General features: G+C 35.1%; 1 protein-coding gene and 1 long non-coding RNA gene across 46 annotated transcripts in view; one reads left to right on the top strand and one right to left on the bottom strand.

Annotated features, from left to right (window-relative positions):
* Positions 1–19,776, top strand: part of PTPRD (protein tyrosine phosphatase receptor type D) — a 2,079,533-nt gene that overhangs the window by 555,675 nt on the left and 1,504,082 nt on the right. The gene's annotated exons all lie outside the window — the stretch shown is intronic.
* The window catches only part of LOC139078729 (uncharacterized), a 37,112-nt gene that overhangs the window by 12,035 nt on the left and 5,301 nt on the right, over positions 1–19,776 (bottom strand). The window contains exons 2-3 of one of the 2 annotated variants that reach the window (XR_011531759.1): positions 11,726–11,859; positions 6,508–6,622 (exon numbers count right to left, since the gene is read on the bottom strand). This is a non-coding gene — a long non-coding RNA (uncharacterized lncRNA). Of the gene's footprint in view, positions 1–5,177; positions 6,623–11,725; positions 11,860–19,776 lie in introns of those variants that run through there. The other variant, XR_011531758.1, reaches the window with a different exon arrangement.

Below are 19,776 nucleotides of genomic sequence, written 5' to 3'. Positions count from 1 at the left end.
AATGAGTGGGTGTATCAGAGATGATACAGTTGGAACTAGTGAATTGGGACATCTGATGGAAGTGCTGAATATAATGCAGCACTTTATCATTTCTTTAGAGTATGACATTATGAGAGTTAATTATGCAATTACTATAAAAAGGTTGTGAATTCGTAGTCATAAAAGGTTTATATTCTAAGGGATGCTATTTTCTCAAGGTACCAGGCATTCACACTGAGCAATAAAACTTAATAAATGACAAATAGAACTCCTTTTAAGGTGGGGAACGACCTTCCTGGTTCAGAAGCAATTAGAATATACAAACCTCTCTCTATAAAATCTTGCACATCTATAAAATCTTGCCCAAACTTACTCTGGAATGAATTTGAAAAGCATTATTTAAATGCAAATATTAATACTTTAAACAATTATGACAAATGCTCATCACTTTAATTACATATTACTAAAATATTTGCTATCTTATCTTTCATCAAGTACATTTCACGACAATGACAATGCAAATGTTACTTTCACAAAACAGTTGAAAATACATTTTAAAATAATTGAATGTTCTCTCATCAATATAAAAATATACGAAGTACACATTACTGAAAATAAATAACATACCTTTTAGTTAAAACAAAAATAATTAGAGCATACAAATTAAAGGTCTCATTAAGAACAAATGTGTATTTGAAACAATTCTTGACCATTATTTTGCAATATTATTTTGAAGCGTAAAATACAACAGCAGTCTTTTGCTGAAGACTGAACAATGGTATATCCATCATGAGTGTAACGAATGTCTTATCTTTCTTAAGTGGGCTTTCTTTTTTCTCGAGCATTTTTTTGGGGACTTACATACTTCTTAAGCATTTTTATTTAGGCCCTAACTTGCAATGAAATGTAGTAATTGAGCAGTAGTGGCTAATAAGAAAGCAATCTTAGGACTTAATCAGAATAAGAATATAGCTTTTAGATAATTCTATAATGACTCTCCTGCTTTATTAGAAGAAAATGTGTTCCATTTGAGGTCTGATAATAAAATACACGAGGAATCACGTGGAGGAAATGCAAGAAAGAAGAGCAATAAACATGAAGTTTTGTGAAATATTTGAAGGTAAAAAGATAGAAGTTTGATTTACTTAAAGAAAAGAAGTGGAGCTCTCCTTTCTTCAAGTGCATGGTAGAATTTCTGTACAGAATTGATTTGTTTCCACGGAGGATGAGCAAGAAGTCTTTGCTTTCAGGTGTATGATACCCTGTTACACAGGCACACGTGTCTATGGCACAGCTGGAGAGGCTCAGGCCCTTGCCCAGTGGAAACCTCAAAATCGCCTTTACTGGACAAGTTTGTAGGAAGAATGGAATGTAGCTGCAGTGTGGCTTGGGTTCTACATGGAAACCAAGAGATGAGATTTTTGAGAATCCTCCTTTTAATGGGGCCAATGCGTAGATTATTGACTTCTGTAGATATTCAAAATCCTTAAGGTGATGAAGAACTTTGGAAATACTGTGGTTTTTGATCTCTGAAGAAAACTTTGGAACCATGTATATTATCTACTCTGCATTCAAAATTATTAGTCTTAATTGGATTAGTCATAACAGCGATATATCTATACATACTTAATGATTTACAAAAATATGTTGAGGCTTTGTTTGCTGTTGATTAATCTTTACAAAACCTTTAATCTGCAAGCAATCTTTAATGGAGGATCTTCTTGTATAAATAAATATATAACAATATTGTTTCCATTTTATTTTAGCTTTTAAAATTTGGTCAAAGAGTAAACACTTTTAGTACAATATTATTTTCTGAGGCAAAACACAATTGCATACAAGAACAGCTTTATGTAGAGCCAGTATCAGATTTTTTTGCAGGCATAAAAAAATACTGAGGCATAAAACATGTTAAAGGAACAACCTAATTAAAACTATATAATTCAACGGGCTTTCTGCTCTATAATAGTGAATTATTGAGAACAGGAAAACAATTAATGGAAAAAATCATTTCTGAAATGGGAATTGGCCATTTGGGTCTAGTTTATTGCATTTTATTCATTCTAGTGGCTAAAACAAAACTTAGTCAATGTAAATCTGAACTGATGCCCAATCTACATAAACTGCAATAAATTAGTTTAACGATTTTACCTATAGTTTAAAATGAAATACCCAGTGTGTAAAACTTTTGTAGGGTGGTTTTAATCTGTGCAAGACAAGTGCCCTTGGCCTTATTTCCCTTCCAGTTATTTCCTGAAGTAGGTCGCAATATTCTTGTCAGGTAGCATCTAGATATAGAGGGGAAGTAATTCTCTGTTGCTTTCATTCAGCAAACACTTATTCATTGTGTACTAGACAGGTCAATAGATTAGGATGCTATGTATAAGAGCAACACATCAGAAACAAGTATGAGACATGAGCCCAAAATTGCCCTAAACAATAGGGGTATCATCAAACATAGCAAGTTAAGCAAGTACACATTTCCGGGTTTGGTTTATTCTGTGACACACACATCATGGAAGATCGAGGAAAATTCCTTCTTGTAGCTCTGCCTTCTTGAGTCCATAAGCTTTCATTCTCAAGTTTACTCTTTCAAGGTCACAAGATGACCATCTGTGAATGCCTGATTTTCTAATGCCTGACACTTTCTTCAGAAACCTTCCTGCAGACTCTATCAAGTGCCACTGATTACATTTGGAAAGCAGAGTTACAATTAAATATCTCAGATTTTCATATTCTATAATGAGAGGTCAATCTATCAGGAAGGAACACGTGTTTATGGAAGGCCAGTGGCCGGTAGACACTCAGCAATCTTTGATTTAAGGGGCATAAACAAATTGCTGTGGTTTACAATTTAGAAGAACCATACTGATGTGTGTAAGTCTAGTAAAACTTCACAGAAGGGATAACACTTGCAATAGAGAGGATGGTTAAGAGTTTTCAGATAGAGGCAGGCCCTGTGGCCAAGTGGTTAAGTCCATGCGCTCTGCTTCGGCAGCCCAGGCTTTCGCTGGTTCAGATCCTGGGCACAGACATGGCAGCACGCATCAGGCCACGCTGAAGTGGCATCCCACATGTCACAGCTAGAAGGACACACAACTAAATTATACAACTATGTACTTGGGGGATTTGGGGAGAAAAAGCAGAAAAAAAAAGAAGAAGATTGGTAACTGTTGTTACCTCAGGTGCCAATCTTTAAAAAAAAAGTTTTCAGATAAATTTAGGGATTCGTAAGTGGGTGGGGTGACGAAAATCATAGGATTCTTCAGTCATATCGATATTAAGTGACTAGCATCTATTTCTCAGAATATTCTTGGGGCATAATAAATGTGAAAACAAACGATATGGATATGCATCTAAATTAGGAGATTGTATTGTGTTTAACCAAAATTGTTGGTTCATTTTAAGTGAGAAAAGTCCAAATAAAGTAAGCATTCTTTTTGATATTTGAATATAAAATGGTTCCTCTTTCCAAGTAGGAAGTATTTATTCTTGTTAGCAATAAGTCTTTAACTTCTTCAAATGACAAAATTAAGATGACTATAACTTTAGTCTTTATATTCAACATCTGAAGCTGAATTCAATATAATAAAGTCAAAATTATTGTGTCAAATGTTGTTATAAACCCCTTATATCCGTTAAACTTTATATGCGTTAACTCACAATGATACCAGGAACAAGGTACTATTGTTTTTCCCATCCTACAGGTTAGAAATTTGAAGGGAAAAACAGACTCTATCAGAAATTTCACACTTTCATTTTTTAAATTCACCAACCTTTTAGTTTCTAGTTTAAATCTTATCCCTTAGAAAATTTTACTGAGAGACATCTGTGATTAGGAGTAAAACCAGGCTTACAGGTTAAATATATTCAAATAATACTTCCTTTAAGGAACTTATTAGATACTTCAAAAACTTTTGTTAAACCAAATATTTTTGTATAAAAATGCCCCTAAATGATTGTGCATATTACCTATGTATATATTGGAAGCGAAACTCATAAATAAGTTATTTTAGCAGACTAGTTGTGTTTGTGATAATAAACATTTCCAAAGCTTACAAATATAAACATTTTGTCTGATATTTTAGTCACATAATGTGAAATTTATAAGGAGGCATAGATCTAGAAAGATACAGAAGCTCTGAAGCTGGCAGATAAGCTGAGAATATACGCCTATACCTGATGACCTACAGCTTAAGATCTTTTGGACCACGTGAAAGAACCAGAAGGAAAAGAATCCCAGTCTACATCTTTAAATCCCAACAAGTTTTATTCTCTTTGTTTTCTTCCTTTCCTCCTTTTCCTTTCTCCTCCTCCTCTTCCTCTTTATCTTCCCTTCCCCTCTCCTCCCTCCTGTCTTTTCTTTTTCTTCTCCTCTTCCTCTTTCTCCTCCTCTTCCTCCTTCTTTTTCTTGCTGTTTTTATGGAGATGTGGAGTGGGATGTGGGGGAGTTGACAACCTGATAATGGAATTTATTTAAAATGAAAAAGTCAGAAAAAGACAAGAGTAAAGCTAACTTACACAGTTAAGATTCAAGATGGTAGTTCCACTTGGGTGGATGGTAGCAGCTAGAGAGTACTGTGGCGGAGGCTTCTGGGGAGCTGCCAATGTTCTGTGTCTTCCTCTCAGTGCTGCTTACAACATGAGGATATTCAACTGGAGAAATTTCATCAAGCCATTTACTTATAATAGGTAGATCTATATACAGGCAAGACAGTCTTGAAAGATTAATTCTCCTAAATATCAAAACTTAGTGAAAAGTTATAACAATCATGAAAATGTGTCATTGGCTTAGGATTACACAAATAGGCCAAGGAACAGAAGAGTCCAGAAACAGACTCACATAAACAGACACTAGACCTTCAAAAATTGAGAGGGGTGCAGGTTGGTGGAGAAAGGATGGTTTATTTAGTAAATGACCTAGGATAATTCTTTTTCCATATGGAAAAAATAAAATTGGCTTCCTACCTCATACCATCCAGTCTAGATGGATTAAAGACTTAAACCTAAAGCAAGGCTTCAAAACTTTTTGAAGAAAATAAAAGAAAAATCTCTTTATCATTAGGATATGTAGGATTCTAAAATAAGATTTTGAAAAATAAAGTACAATCCATGAAGGAAAAGATTGATAAATTTTATAGTAATGGAAATAGAAACACCTCCTTGTAAAAAGCCTCCATACTCCACGAAGAAAATAAAAAGTGGTGCAAAAAACTTTATTCAGCACATATAACTTACAAACAACACAACATACAACAAAGACTCCTGAAAATTGATAAGCAAAAAGACAAGCCACCAGAAAAACAGACAAAGTCATGAGCAGGAATTTGATAAATAAGATAAATACAAATCAAAACATAATGAGAAATATTTCTGTGCCCACCAGATTGACAAAACTAAAAAATATGGCATCCTTACTAATTGTTAAAGAAGATGTATAGAAATGGGAACTTATATCCACCTTGCTGGTGGGACTGTAGATTGGGACAATCAGTTGGGAAATAGTTTGGTATTTTCTCATTATGTTAAAGATGTACGTAACCCATGACACAAAATTTCCACTTCTAGGAATATATCCTAAAGAAATACTTATAAATGTGCAAGAGAAAGTCATTTCCAATAACATTCCTAACAGCAATATTTGCACTAGAAACAAACAAACCAAGCTAGAAACAGTCTACAGTTTTCTCCATTTAAAACTTACAATTTTCTTTTCATAATTAATGAGTATTTTATAGAAAGATTCTTTGAGACTTTGTAAATATCCTGTTCTTTCTCAAATTTTCATCCACTGCTTGTAGCCTCCACTGATGATTTTAAAACTCCATTATTTCCTCTATGCTTATTACTTGAAATTCTACTGAGGAAAAACCCTCCTATCTAACTATCCATCTATCTATCTGTGATCTATCTATCATCTATCCATATCTATTTAGATATACAGATTTCTGTTTTATTCAAATGGTTATAACTCATTATTCTAAATGGATTAGTATAAATAAATGTGTTTAAAAGAAACTTCAATATCCTTAACACACTTAAAAATAACCATTTTTCTAATTCTTGTTGAAATGAAGAAAATAATTATAACATAAAGTGTTTATCTATAAAGCATCCAAAATTGCATCCACATTTTGGCAGATTACACTAAGACTTTATCAACTACGTATCCCTTAATTCAAGTTGATAGCAAGTATGTAACAAGGTTCTGAGGGACAAGGACAGACACAGGTGGATGGAGGTGACTGCAGACTGGTGCCTCACTCAGGAGAGGCAGATTCAAGTGAATGCCATGTAGAGGGGACAATACCAGTCAACAGGCAATTAGAGAGGTATATGAGACACACACAGTATGAAATCTTGAGAGCAGGATAGCAGGACTTCTAAATTTTGCTTAGGAACAACCTGGGGATGAAATGTTTTTGTTAAAGATTTTATCTTTTTTCCTTTTTCTCCCCAAAGACCCCAGGTACATAGTTGTGTATTCTTAGTTGTGGGTCCTTCTAGTTGTGGTATGTGGGATGCTACCTCAGCGTGGCTCGATGAGTGGTGCCATGTTCTCGCCCAGGATTCAAACCGATGAAACTCTGGGCCGTCTGCAGCGGAGCTCGTGAACTTAACCACTCAGCCACGGGGTCGGCCCCTGGGGATGAAATGTTTTGAAAGAACCTTGTAATATCTTACATTATAAAGCCAAGTCAGTTCCTAAGTCCCACCAGAGAAGGTAAATTTTACAAGATTCTGTGATAATGGCAGCTGCAGTTGGCCACTGTTGAGCTCCCCCCTCCCACTACTCCACTCTTCCTCTTCCTCCTCTTTTTCTTCTATTATTCCTACTATTAAAGTAATAATTTTAGCAGACACCTCTTATAAATCACTTAGTGTCTCAGACACTCCACTATGTGCTTTATACATTATTTCATTTAACGCTCACAGTAGTCCTTTGAGATACATATTATTTTCACCATTTTGCAGATGAGGAAAATTGAAATTTAAAAAAGGTTAAATAACTTTATTGAAATCTGAATGCAATCTTTCCCTTCCATTAATTTATCCTATTGATACTAACTGGTCTCAGAAATCTGTATTTTCCCAAGTCAAAGCTAATATATTCTGCCTAGCTTTTCAAGGCATTTTATGCACTGGGCTTGCCTTGTCTCTCCAGCTTTATCTCCTATATCTCCCTACAAACTTCCCTAATTTCAGTCTCCTCAATCTCTCAGAAACATGAAAGCTTAGTCTTTCCTCCAAATTTTCCATCACCATAATCTCTTCCTTATTTAGAATGCTCTTAATTTCTTCATCTGCCTATCCAAATCATGTATCTTCCCACTACAGCAAGCTCTTTACCAATTCCTCTGTGGAACTTTTCTTTTCCTTCCAGAAACTTCCCTCTTCTGAAAACTTATATTACTTAATATTGGTGGAAAAGAGAAGAGAGGCAAAAAGCTTACAATTAGTGGAATAACCGTTTTGTTCTAGTGTGACATGTGATTAAGATATCTGGGCTGCAGAATCAAATATCTAAGGGGAAAAAAAATGCTTTCCTCTACTACTTAATGGCAGTGTCAAGGTACTTAAGCAATATCCTAACCTTTCGCTGCCTCAGTTTCTTATCTATAAAATGGACTCAAATATATAATAGTAGTATGTACCTCATAGAAGTTTGTGGGTATTAAAAGGCACAGTGTTTGTAAAGTGCCTGGCATTGTATTAACTGCTTTGCGTGCACAGAAATTACATCTCACAGTGATCCTCATTTCAGTTGCAGCTGGATTGACTTCTACTTCTTTAGTATCCATATAAAAAAATCTAATTGCCTTTATATTTCTACTATGTCCTATGCAACCTCAGTACTCAGCTGTCAGTTAATTGCAATTTCATTTTTAATAGTTCCCAAAGGGTTTCTAACACAAAGAAGCGTGATTAATTTGAGCATGAAATATTTTCACATAGACACATTGACTTTGTGTTACTGTGGATGACTTTGTTCTAGTGCCATGGTTTTCTTAACTACTTAAATATTTATCTAACATAATAACAATGATTATAAAATGTAAGTCAGCAGCTGGGAGTGCACATATTTTTGTTGCTGACAAATTCAATTAGAGGCATTGCTAGCTAAACCAATCAAAAAGGAGATAACTCTGAAAGGTCAATTCTGAATTATTGTTACCCATAATCATTTCCCAAGCCATTAAGCCTATAAAATCCAATTGAAACTGAAAGTCATAAAACTAAATTATAGAAAAGCTGCCTAAGTAGGTAGAGAGAGTTCCATACATGTGAGCAAGACACTTGTCTACAGAAATTACTTCGACTGGGTTATCCGCAATAGGACTGCTCTAGTGAACGTTATATGACATTACCATTTACAGACCCCATATCTCAAGGACATTTTAATTAATCAACCTCAAACAATTCAATGAGGTGAAGTGCTAACTGAAGCGGTTTTTAAATATACCCATAAAATGGAGTAACAAGTCTCTTGAATTATAAGGGGAAAAAAAGCACAGTTAAATATAGAAATAACTATGTACTTAATCACATCAGATATCTTTTGTTACAAAAGAGATTGATGCAAAAAAACTCTTAGGAAGTAAATTTATATCATATAATTCTAATTCAGGATTTAAAAAGTATATTCATTTCAAGTGAAAATGTTTCTCTCCTTTTTTTGTTTCATTTTTCAACTTAGTTCATGTCTCATTTCTCATCTGTAAAGCCAGATTCCTTTTGTCATTTATAACTTGTTGAGGCTATCCCTTGTTTTTTTAAGTGAAATATACGGAAACAGTGTAGATGACATAAGAATAAAATTTAATTTTGTGATGCAATGTATTATTTCCAGAGTGAATATTTTCTTGTTATGCTCCCAAGTTTTTAGAAAACAAAGGTCTAAATATATCAGTAATTCTCAAAGTCAAAAGTCACATAGAATGATTTATGGCCATTGGATTTGGTATATGCAATTAATGGTTTGCATAGTGAAGTGTGATAAGTGAATGTAGGATTTCTTATTGGAAGACATGGAGAAGTGCAAAGAACACCGACTTGGTAACCTAAACATCTAAATTGGAATTGCAGCTTTGGCAAATTACTTAGACTTTCTGAGATTTAGTTTCCTCACGTGTGAAGTGGGAGCAACATTCTTTCCCTAATGATGAAGGGATCAACCCACTAAGAAAATATATCAACTATAAAATATATGCACCTAACAACAGAGCCCCAAAATGCATAAACACTGAAAAAATTGAAAGGAAAAATAATCCATTCAATATTAATAATTAAAGATATCAATATCATGATTTCAATAACTAACAAAACAACTAGGATAAGGAAGACTGGAATAATAATATAAACCAACTAAACTAAAAAATATCTATAGAAAAACTACATCCAATAGTGGCTGAAGAGAGACAGGTAATATTTCCTATGCACAGAATGAATCACTTAAATAGCAAAAGACAGTCTCCAGGTATTGGGCTGTGTCCCATGTGTGAGAAGGACTTTTCAAACTAAAGTGAAAACAAATTATATTTTAAATAGCAATTAGTAATTTTTAATTACCAATAGTAGTATTTGATCACTGTAGAAAATTTTAAAGACACAGAATAAGAAAACAGACATTACACGTAATCTAACGTTTAGAATCTATGTGTTTTTTGATGCATGCTTTTCTATATATTTCAATCATATGTTTTTCTTTAAAAAATTTGGATTATATCATGCATACTATTGGAAAATCAGTTCATCCTTAAAATATGTTTTAGATAATTTCTACACCATTAAAGATATTTCTACAGCAAATTTTTCATGACTTTAAAATATCTCATCAATGATCCATTCATTGTGTGAATATTGTTTGATATGTAACTTTTTTTCATGTTACAAAGAAGATTGTCTTATTGCCGTTTAATTGGTTAAAAAGATTCCATATAACTTTCTAAGTAATCATGAAAGTGTTTAAAATTCAAATTCTTAATTCACAAATGATAGACTTTAAATAAAGGAGAAAAGTTAAGAGACTAACGCATGTTCTGATGGATTGAGAAAATGACAGTATGGACTTGGTTTCTCTCACACACCGGTAAAGTTTCCATTTAACAGGTCATTAATTTAAAAAATATTAATTGAGACCTATTATGTATAAGACAATTGCGTAGATATTGTGAGAGTACCAAAATGAAGATCTGTTTGTCCTCAAGGAAGAAAAGACAATAGATAAAAAGTACATTTAGAGAATGGCATCATCATCATAGCATCATGAGATGCTCCTTTGGTCTCTCTCCTTCAATCTACAATGAGCAAAACATCCATAACTCAATAAAGGCAACATTGCCCCACACACCAGGATGCCAGAGAAGTCCACATATTACTACAAATGAAGGTGGGTCGATTGGAGCACATAGAGAAAGTGAACTGGGGGAACAGCAAAGGCAATGCTCATGATCCTAAGCCCCTGCTGCAGCAGCTAAGCCAGTGGCCTCAGCCCCAGAGAAACTGGCAGCAGTAATGGAGACGTACACATGACTCCAGGCTCCTGACCCCAGCAATGCCTGTGGCCACAAGGAATCAGACAACAGTGAAGCCAGTGCCCCAAGTACCCGAATCCATCTCCATCCTCCTACCCCCCTCACCCAACTATGACTGCAATGCTTGCAACCCAGCTGATGCCAGACATGGCAGGAGTGTCCACCATCTCTGTGCCTGTGGTGGCAAAGCTAGTGACTCCAGCAACACTGGCAACAGTAAGGAGTCAGTGACTTTCTGAGGTACAAGCAACAATCACTGGGGTACTGGTGACACCCCTAACAGAGATGGTGGAGGGTGCAAAGTGCCAATTCGCAAATATAGCCAGAGGCAGCTCAGGTAAGAGAAATCAACAATGGGTGCTATAGCACTCCTCTATTCACTAACTGGTTCAAACAAACAAAAGAAAGGCCTCTATTCACCAATTGGTTCAACAGTCAGAATCAAAACAAAGAAAGCTATACCTAAACAAGAAAAGTGTTCACTTTGACAAATTCACCAGCAGAGGAATCATCAAGCACCATGGAAAGCTACAGGAACATGACAACGCATACAAAAAATACCAATTCTCCAGAATGCAAACATAACGTTATGGAAGATTGTGATCTAACTGATAAAGAATTCAAAATAGCAGTCATGAAGGAATTCAGGGAGCTACAAGAAAACTCAGACAGACACTTCAATGAGCAGAGGAATAAAATTCATGAACAGAAGAAATACTTTACCAAAGAGATTGAAACTCTAAAAAAGAAACAGAAATTCTGGAGATGAAGAGCTCAATAAATGAGAAGAAGAATGCGTTAGAAAACACTGGAAATAGTGCAGACAATATGGAAGACAGAATTAGTAAGCTCAAAGATAGAAATCTAGAAACAATACAGATAGAAGAGGAGAGAGAGCTAAGATTTTTTAAAAATGTAGAAATCCTATGAGAATTATCTGACTCCATTAGAAAGGGCAGCATAAAGATAACGGATATCCCAGAAGGGGAAGAGAGAGAGAGGGAGCAGAGAGCTTACATAAAGAAATAATAGCTGGTAACTTCCAAAACTTTGGGAAAGAACCAGACTTACAAATCCATGAAGCTAATAAAACACCCAAATACCTCAACGTAAAAAGACTTTCTCCAAGGCACATGATAATAAAACTGTCAAAATTAATGACAAAGAAATAATATTAAAGGCAGCTAGGGGGTTAAAAAACAATAACCTACCTTTGAACCCCCATTAGGCTTTCAGCAGATTTCTCAGCAAAAACTCTACAGGCCAGGACAGAGTAGAATGAACCATTCAAAGTATTGAAAGATGAAAACATTCAGCCAAGAAAACCGTATCCAGCAAAGTTATCCTTCAGATACAAAGAAGAGAAATAAATACCCATTCAGGCAATTTCGTCCTTTGAAATCTTAATGTCTTTCTTCTATCTGTATTTTACAATTGCCTCAAATATTGAGCATTGTGGTGCTTCTCTGTCATGGCTCTAAAAACCTTATATTGAAGAATTATCACATGCGGACAACAGTGCTAGGCTTGGGATACAAAATAGCAAGTAAAAACTGACATGGTCCCTACATTAATGAAACTTACAGTCTGATAGAAAAGACGGACATTAATAAAATTATAAAAATCATCTCATACGTAAGTATAGAGTAGCAGCTGTGATAGTGCTCAAAGGAGCAGCGGAAAACGTGATTTTTCGCATCTGCTCTTCCTACAATATTTCTCTCTTTTTCTCAATATCTTCCTCCCCCATTTTTTTAAATTTCTCTGTTCTTCTTGTGACTAGTTTCACTTTAGTTTAGCCATTCTTTAAATATTTTTTATAGTTCCTCAAAATTCTTACATACCATTTCATTTTTATACCTCTTACAACGTTTAAAAACTTTAAGTAAATAAATATTCAAAAATAATTTTACTAAGGGAATGATTAGATATGGATACACTTCTTTTAAAATAATCTTTTTCTACAGATTACCTGTCAATATCAATATTTACCATTTAAAAGGAAGGATTTAATGCAATAAAAAGTTAATTGGCCGAAAACAACTGAGCTTTGGGCATCTACCAGGACCCAAACCTCTGCCCTCGGCCAGGCATGATAGAAAGTGCTCCATGAATGCTTGTCCCCACTGTCTCTCTGTCCTTACCTCCAACTTGGAATACTAATCGCTGATTAAATAAATTAAACAGATTTTAGGAGGTGATTTATAAGATATAAGGAATGCTTTACACATCAAAAGTAAAGTTTTAATAGAAAACTAGTAAGTCAAGAGCACAGAAAGTCTCTGAAACTCTTTTCAAACTTATAATCATAAATGACTATTGCAAATACCTGAATCCCCAGAGCTGGACATGCTACAAAGGTGTATTTTTATGAGGAACAAGCAAACTGCTCCCTAAAGGAAAGGAAAAGAAAAGAAAAGGAAAGAAAAGAAAAGAAAAGAAAAGAAAAGAAAAAAATACAAACCAGCCCTGCACTGGGTACTTGCCAACAGTAAGGCATTGTGATTTGATGATAGCCTGTTTATTATTGTGCTTTGACTTGCTAAATAAAGTGGAGAAATGAATGAAAACTAATTTAAGAAATCTATGCATTAGAAACCTATAGCCTTTTTATTTGTTTTGTTAAATTCCCAGTTCCAAAATGCCGGGAAGTGCCAGCTTCTTGGTATATCTGTAGACAAGAGGTTACTGACTTCACTATCAAAGAAAAGAAAATTGGGAAGAAGTTAACTAAATTCAATCTAACCCACAAGTGTTTTACAATCAAATGCTTTCCTAGTGATAGGAGTTTCAGATTTTAGTATATGTGACAAATAGAAATGGCAAGCAATAGTATATATTTGAGTATATGAGGAAGCCACTTGGTGTAAACCTAATGCAGCCTGACTTTGTTTTTTCCAAAAGGGCCTGATTGTGGCCATTGAGCATTGTATATCTGCTTTAAACATTTACTATGGCAAGAACAAATGGCCTTAAGATAAAGGTGCAGCTTCCCCCTACATTGGCATTTTGTTAAGGATAAGCATCTTTGCTTAGGCTAGGAACTGATTGCTGCCCTCACCTTTGACCACCCAGCTCACCTGTGACCACCCAGCTCGAGACAACAGAACTGCCACCCTGCTGTGTTCACTGAGACAGCAGACCTACCTGCTGTGTCCATCAATCGCTGTGCTGACAGAGCAGTCTTGCGACTATTGTAAAAGGGATGTTTCAATCATATGTGAAACATCCTGTTTGGGGGTATATAACCACTCTGTATACCTCACTTCTTTGGTGTCCTTTCTTCCTTCGGGAAGAAAGGCCCCGGGCCATGGTCCTCACATTTTAGCTCAGAATAAACTCACCCAAATTTTCATTTATAAATTGGTTATGGATTATATTCATCGACATATGAAATCAAAGTTAACAGCTTGGAACATTAAGGGTCTGCTAAATTTTCTTCCAATCCAAGAAAAATAACACTAACCTGTGTGATTTCTTTCTTCTAAAAATAAGTGCCATCTATAGTGATAAGGGTTTGGTGGAAGGATTGTGAAGAATTTTTCCTTATAGTAAGACTTTATTTATTCTTTCATTTATTATTTTTGAAACAAATAACTTTGTACTATTTGCAGTGTATTCTATGTGCCAACCAGATGAAATACTTTGTTATTGGCTTCTTATCTATAATTACTTTAGGATATAATTTTTGTGATAAATCTGGAGTATTTGAAATGCAACTTAGATTAGATAGCATTTTCTTTTCATTAGAACTATTATTGCCTTGGTTTGAGCGCAATGACATACATACTAATTCTCAAACGTGAAAAATAGTTTGTGTTCTATTAGGTTTAATGCAGAACTTGCAAAGAGTTCTCTGTGGTCTCCCCGTAACGGAGAGGATCTAGCTGAGACTGCCTAAAACCTCAATTTTTTGTTCCATTGTTTTCCGAAGATGTCTGTTTATGTATGCTTGTGTGGTAGTGCAGCAGTTGGAATTTAATGGTCATCTCCGGCTTAGAAATCCAGTCACTACCCGCTGAGTCCTGCATATGAATTGCCTCAGAGTCCTGCGCATGCCCACTTGGTGGTACACGATCCCCAGTCGGGGGTGGAACTCACTCCCTCCCTCATTTTGCACCCAAAACCCGGGAAAACAAGACAACCAACCAACCTCGAAAGCATTCACAGGAGACACAGGCAGTCATTACTGAATATTTAAGAGGCAAAGGGGACATTATGCGAACATAATAAAGTAATTGTAGACGTCTCATTTATGTATATGTTTGAGAATATTACTACGTAAATATGTTGCATTTTAAAATAATTTAAAATTCACATTCAGCCTCTTTTTCCTGAGGCCATGTTGTTTGGAGACATATGGATCACGGTTCAAACGCTGTCTTTTCCAATTCTAGTTGAGTGAATGTGAGCGAGTAAGTCTATTTCCTAAGTTCGATTTCTCAACTTAAAGTGAAGATAATAATGCCAAACGATTATATTGTTCAAAAAATTAAATATATAGCATATTTCAAGCACCAAGCAAAAGGTTTAAGATTCCAAAGGCCCTCGATGTTAATGGAACTGCATTAATTTAATTTTCCATGGTATTAGATAATTGATCTTTTCAATGCAATTGTTTATTAAATAAGTTTAAAGCCCTTTTGTGTGTTTTATTCTTAGAGAATAGGTTTGACTTGTCCATTAGTAATTGAAGAAAAAAGGAGAAAAATGAAATCCAACCATTCATTATTTTCCATTAATTAATATTGATTGTTAAGTATTGTCATTTATATTACTGGAAGTCAGTATATTCACGCATTTGTTTCCAACCACAAGATTTTTCACTAGGGGCATGAACCATTTCTTCATTTTGGTCTTTCTTCAATCTGTCATACAGAATTACTGGTTAACTAGAAATTAATCTTGTATCAAATTGGAAATGCCACTCTCCCCCAGATTTGCAGTATTGCAATGAGTGTTTTTCATCATCTAGCGAGTTTACTACTTTCTCTATACACTTACTGGGATTTGTGAACCTTAGGTAGAACTAAAAGCATGGACCCATTATTATGAGAAAATAAATATATTTTCTTTAATATAGCATTAACCTTAAAATATCAACCAAATTTTGGTAAATATTGGCTGACAAATGGTATTTGATTGTTATGAGTGGATTTTGCACAAAATTTATTTCTAACTAGTTTTGACTCTAGACAGAGAGCTAAGGTTCTTAAATATCAAAAAGTACACTGAAAATATCCATAATTTTATTTATTTTAGCCCAAACCTCCTCATATACTTGACAATGTGCATAGCTCACTAAGAAAATCTTTGGCTGTGTCATCTTTCTCTTGAAGAAGCAATTTAGACACGGAAGAGATGAATGTCACTGGAATGGGACCATATTACCAGAAGTAATTCATGAGATCATATGGTTCAGTTCTTCTAATGTGGTGCAAGTGAGTGCCCACACTGTACAAACAGATGGCTTTCTGTCCTATTTAACTGGTCCCCAAGGACAAGTAATTCAGGACATCTCTTGCTAGCCTATTCTCACTGTTATAATCAGAAAACTGTTTATTCTTCTTCAGTGCTGCTTTTGTTCTAATTCAAGTGCTCTTTTGTTTATTAGATTATCTTCCATAGGGATGGAGAAAAAATTCTTCTGCATTTTTATAAATTTAAAAGCTTAAATGACTTCTATCTTCTGTTTTGACTCTAATCTATTTTTCCAAGATAAGCTAAAAAATAATAATAGTGCAAATAAAGTAAACTGATGTGTTTGACATCATTGCATTAACAGTTTATGTAGTTTGGTACAGAGATGTGCATTTTGGAGCCAGACAAACCTGCATTTGGATCCTGGACCAGATCATTTCTGACCACATGTCCTTAAATAAGTTAAATCCTTTAAGCTTCAAAGTTTTTTTCAAAAACAGAAACAATTACTTTTTAACTTAGAATGGTGTTGAGGAGATTAAAAACTAGATAATGTGACTGTCTAAAGTGCTAGTATATTGTGGACATTTGTTATATTAAAGTTGTTGATATTAGAACTAATATATCAGCAATAATATTATTTTGGAAAACCATTTAGAAAGAAATAGACTACTGAAAACCAAAATGCAATCTTTGGCAATTAAAAATGTCAGAATAAATAACCTTGTTCCAGTTCTTTTAGAAAGTTATTAGTTCAGTAGGTAGAATAGGGGTATATAGTCGAAAGAGTGTATCTAGATTATAGGAAGTCTTTAAGAAGTCTGGTCTGGGATTTTGTGGAGAGGATGGAGCTATACTGGATGAATGATAGGAAAGATAGAGAAATTCCTGCTTAACTGACTAAAAATATTGGCTTGATGAATGGGGAGTTAAACAATGCCTGACATAGGGACCCACCCTTTTCAATTATTTGAATGAAATTGTTAATTATATTCTAATCACATTCATGCGTGGTACAAAACTGGAGAAGTGCTATGGCTGGATTCAATAGAACAGAAATGTTATCCAAATGTAGCTCATTCTAACACTGGAAAGTTGTATGGACTGGCTCAGGAAGAATGAGTAAGGGGCTAGCCCGGTGGCGCAGCGGTTAAATTCGCACGTTCCGCTTCTCGGCAGCCCGGGGTTTGCCGGTCCGGATCCCGGGTGCGGACATGGCACTGCTCGGCACACCATGCTGTGGTAGGCGTCCCTCATATAAAGTAGAGGATGGGCACGATGTTAACTCAGGGCCAGTCTTCCTCAGCAACAAGAGGAGGACTGCCGGTACTTAGCTCAGGGCTAATCTTTCTCAAAAAAAAGAAAAAGAAGAATGAGTAAGAGTTTGGAGAGCTATACAGGATAAACAAATTTTAAGGAAGAAGGATCAGCATATAGCTTAATGTTCAGATTATCTACAGCATGAGTTAAACTCATGAAAAATAATAGTAATAGTGAACTACAGCAATAAGGAATAGTCGCACTGTCAGAGGTCTTCTATCTAATGCTAAGGAGTTGACTTTTTATCCTATAGCTAGTGAGGAAACAATGAAAATCATTGTCAGCATCTAGAATGATCAAATTTACATTATTTTCCCAGGGTTTTCTCTTAGAAATTTGGAAATCTAAGAATCAAAAGCACCAGGCAATCATGAGGTACAATATTTATCATTTTCTTACCTCATTTTTAATACAGTGATGTTATATACATGTATATATGTCTGTGTGTATATATATATTTATAATTTCATGCCCTGTAGTTTTTCTTTATATTATATCATAAGAATTTTTTATATTATTAAAATTGACTCTGTTATTTAATTATGCATTTACCATAATGTTTTAGATTTTGATATAATTTTGTCCTTTTTTATTTTTATTTTTTTTGGTGAGGAAGATTGACCCTGTGCTAACAGCCATTTTCAATCCTCCTCTTTTTGCTTGAAGAAGGTTGTTGCTGAGCTAACATCAGTGCCATTCTTATTCTCTTTTGTCTGTGGGCTGTTGCCACAGAATGGCTTGATGAGAAGTGTGTAGGTTTGCACCCTGGATCTGAACGCGCAAACCCTGGGCCTCTGGAGCGGAGCACAAACTTAACCACTATGGCACCAGGCCGGCCCCTCAATTTTGTCCTTTTATAAATACTACTTACAAGAAATGTCTTTTTGTTCATTTGTGTGCATTTCATATTCTTAGATGAGGATAGAAATCTCGCTAAGGATAATAACTGGGTCGAAGACTGTGGTTATTTTAATTTTGTCGATATATGTTACCAGATAGCTTTCCAGAAAGTTTTATAGTGTCATGTCAGAGGAATTAACATGAGAGGGAGAACCCACTTTTGAGTAATGAAGGGCACCTACCCAACTGCTTATATGTTTCTTCCCCAGGTTCTTTCACTATCTGTTTAGTAAGAAATAGAAAAGGAGGAGATGGGGCACAATTTTAACTTCTCAACATCCTGATAATCATTTTGGAGTTATCTGAAAAGGAATGAAAAGGCAAAAAAAAATTGTGATAATTGGATCCTTGGCCAGATTTCATGCCAAGAAGGAGAGAGGGAGCTGGGACTTAGCCAGGCAGTGGTCCAGAGGGAGTGAGCGTAATTAGGACCTATAACTGCATCCTGAAGAGGATCTTAATGTTGTCTGTTGGCTTCCGAACGGAACTGCCATCATGATACAGGAATAACGCCTAGCGTCTTAATGATCAAATAATAGAAAGTGCCAGTGTCTCATATTTAGCTTTAGAAGACAGTGATTGGGTGCTTTCAAATTGCCAGTGTTAGCCCTATGCCTTATCCGCTGCCCCAGGACAGTAACAGTTACGGTTACACAAGGATTATGCGATGAACTTTGCATGGGCTCAAAATAAAAGGCCAAAAAAAGAATTCTATCAGAAATGTTTTCTGTATTTTACGCCTATTTATATTTAGCTTTCTTTGCAAGGGAATATGATCACGCTGAGAATAGTAAAGTTATTCCACTAGTATGAAGTGTGGCAACTGAACATTCCAGTTGACCTTCATTTTGAATTAGTTAATAATTAAGTCATATCCCTAACAAACAAATAAGCCCTGACCTACTTTTTAATTCCAGTTGTTTCATATTGTTGCCAACTCTTATTAGTGATTATATACCTGGAGTGAAAAGGTTAGGTCAAAAGGCATGTGTCTGTTCAACTTTAGTTGATACCGCCAAATTTTCTTAACCACTATCTGTGTATAAAAGTTCACGCTGATATCTAATTGTGGTTTTAGTTTATTATGACTGCTGTGCTGGACCACATTATTTTCCATTCCATCTAATTTTTATTGTAACTTTTAATTTTCATTCCATCTAATTTTTAGTAGCTTTATTGAGATATAATTTACGTCACATAAAGTTCACCCATTTAAAGCACTATTCAATGGTTTTCAGTACATTCATAGGTCATGCAACCACTATCACTATTTAACTTTAAATATATCATCACCCCCACAATAAAACAGTTACCCATTAGCGGTCATACCCATTCTTCTCCCCATACTCACAGCCCTTGGACATCACTAATTTCATTTCTGACTCTACAGATTTGCCTATACTGGATGTTTCATATTAATGAAATCATACGATATGCGGTCTTTTGTGACTGGCTTTTTCCATTTAGCACAATGTTTTTGAGGTTCATCGTGTTGTAGCAGGTACCAGTACTTCATTCTTTTTGAGTACCCATTATTATTTCATCATGTGGATATACCACATTTTGTTTATGTCAATGGCCATTTGGAAATCTTTTTTGTTGTGAAGTGCTGTCGAAGTCC

Source organism: Equus przewalskii, chromosome 22, assembly GCF_037783145.1.
Source record: "Equus przewalskii isolate Varuska chromosome 22, EquPr2, whole genome shotgun sequence".
In the NCBI taxonomy this organism is placed as follows: Eukaryota; Metazoa; Chordata; class Mammalia; order Perissodactyla; family Equidae; genus Equus; species Equus przewalskii.
Note: the sequence above shows the minus strand (reverse complement) of the source record. Positions and strands in the feature narration are given on the sequence as shown.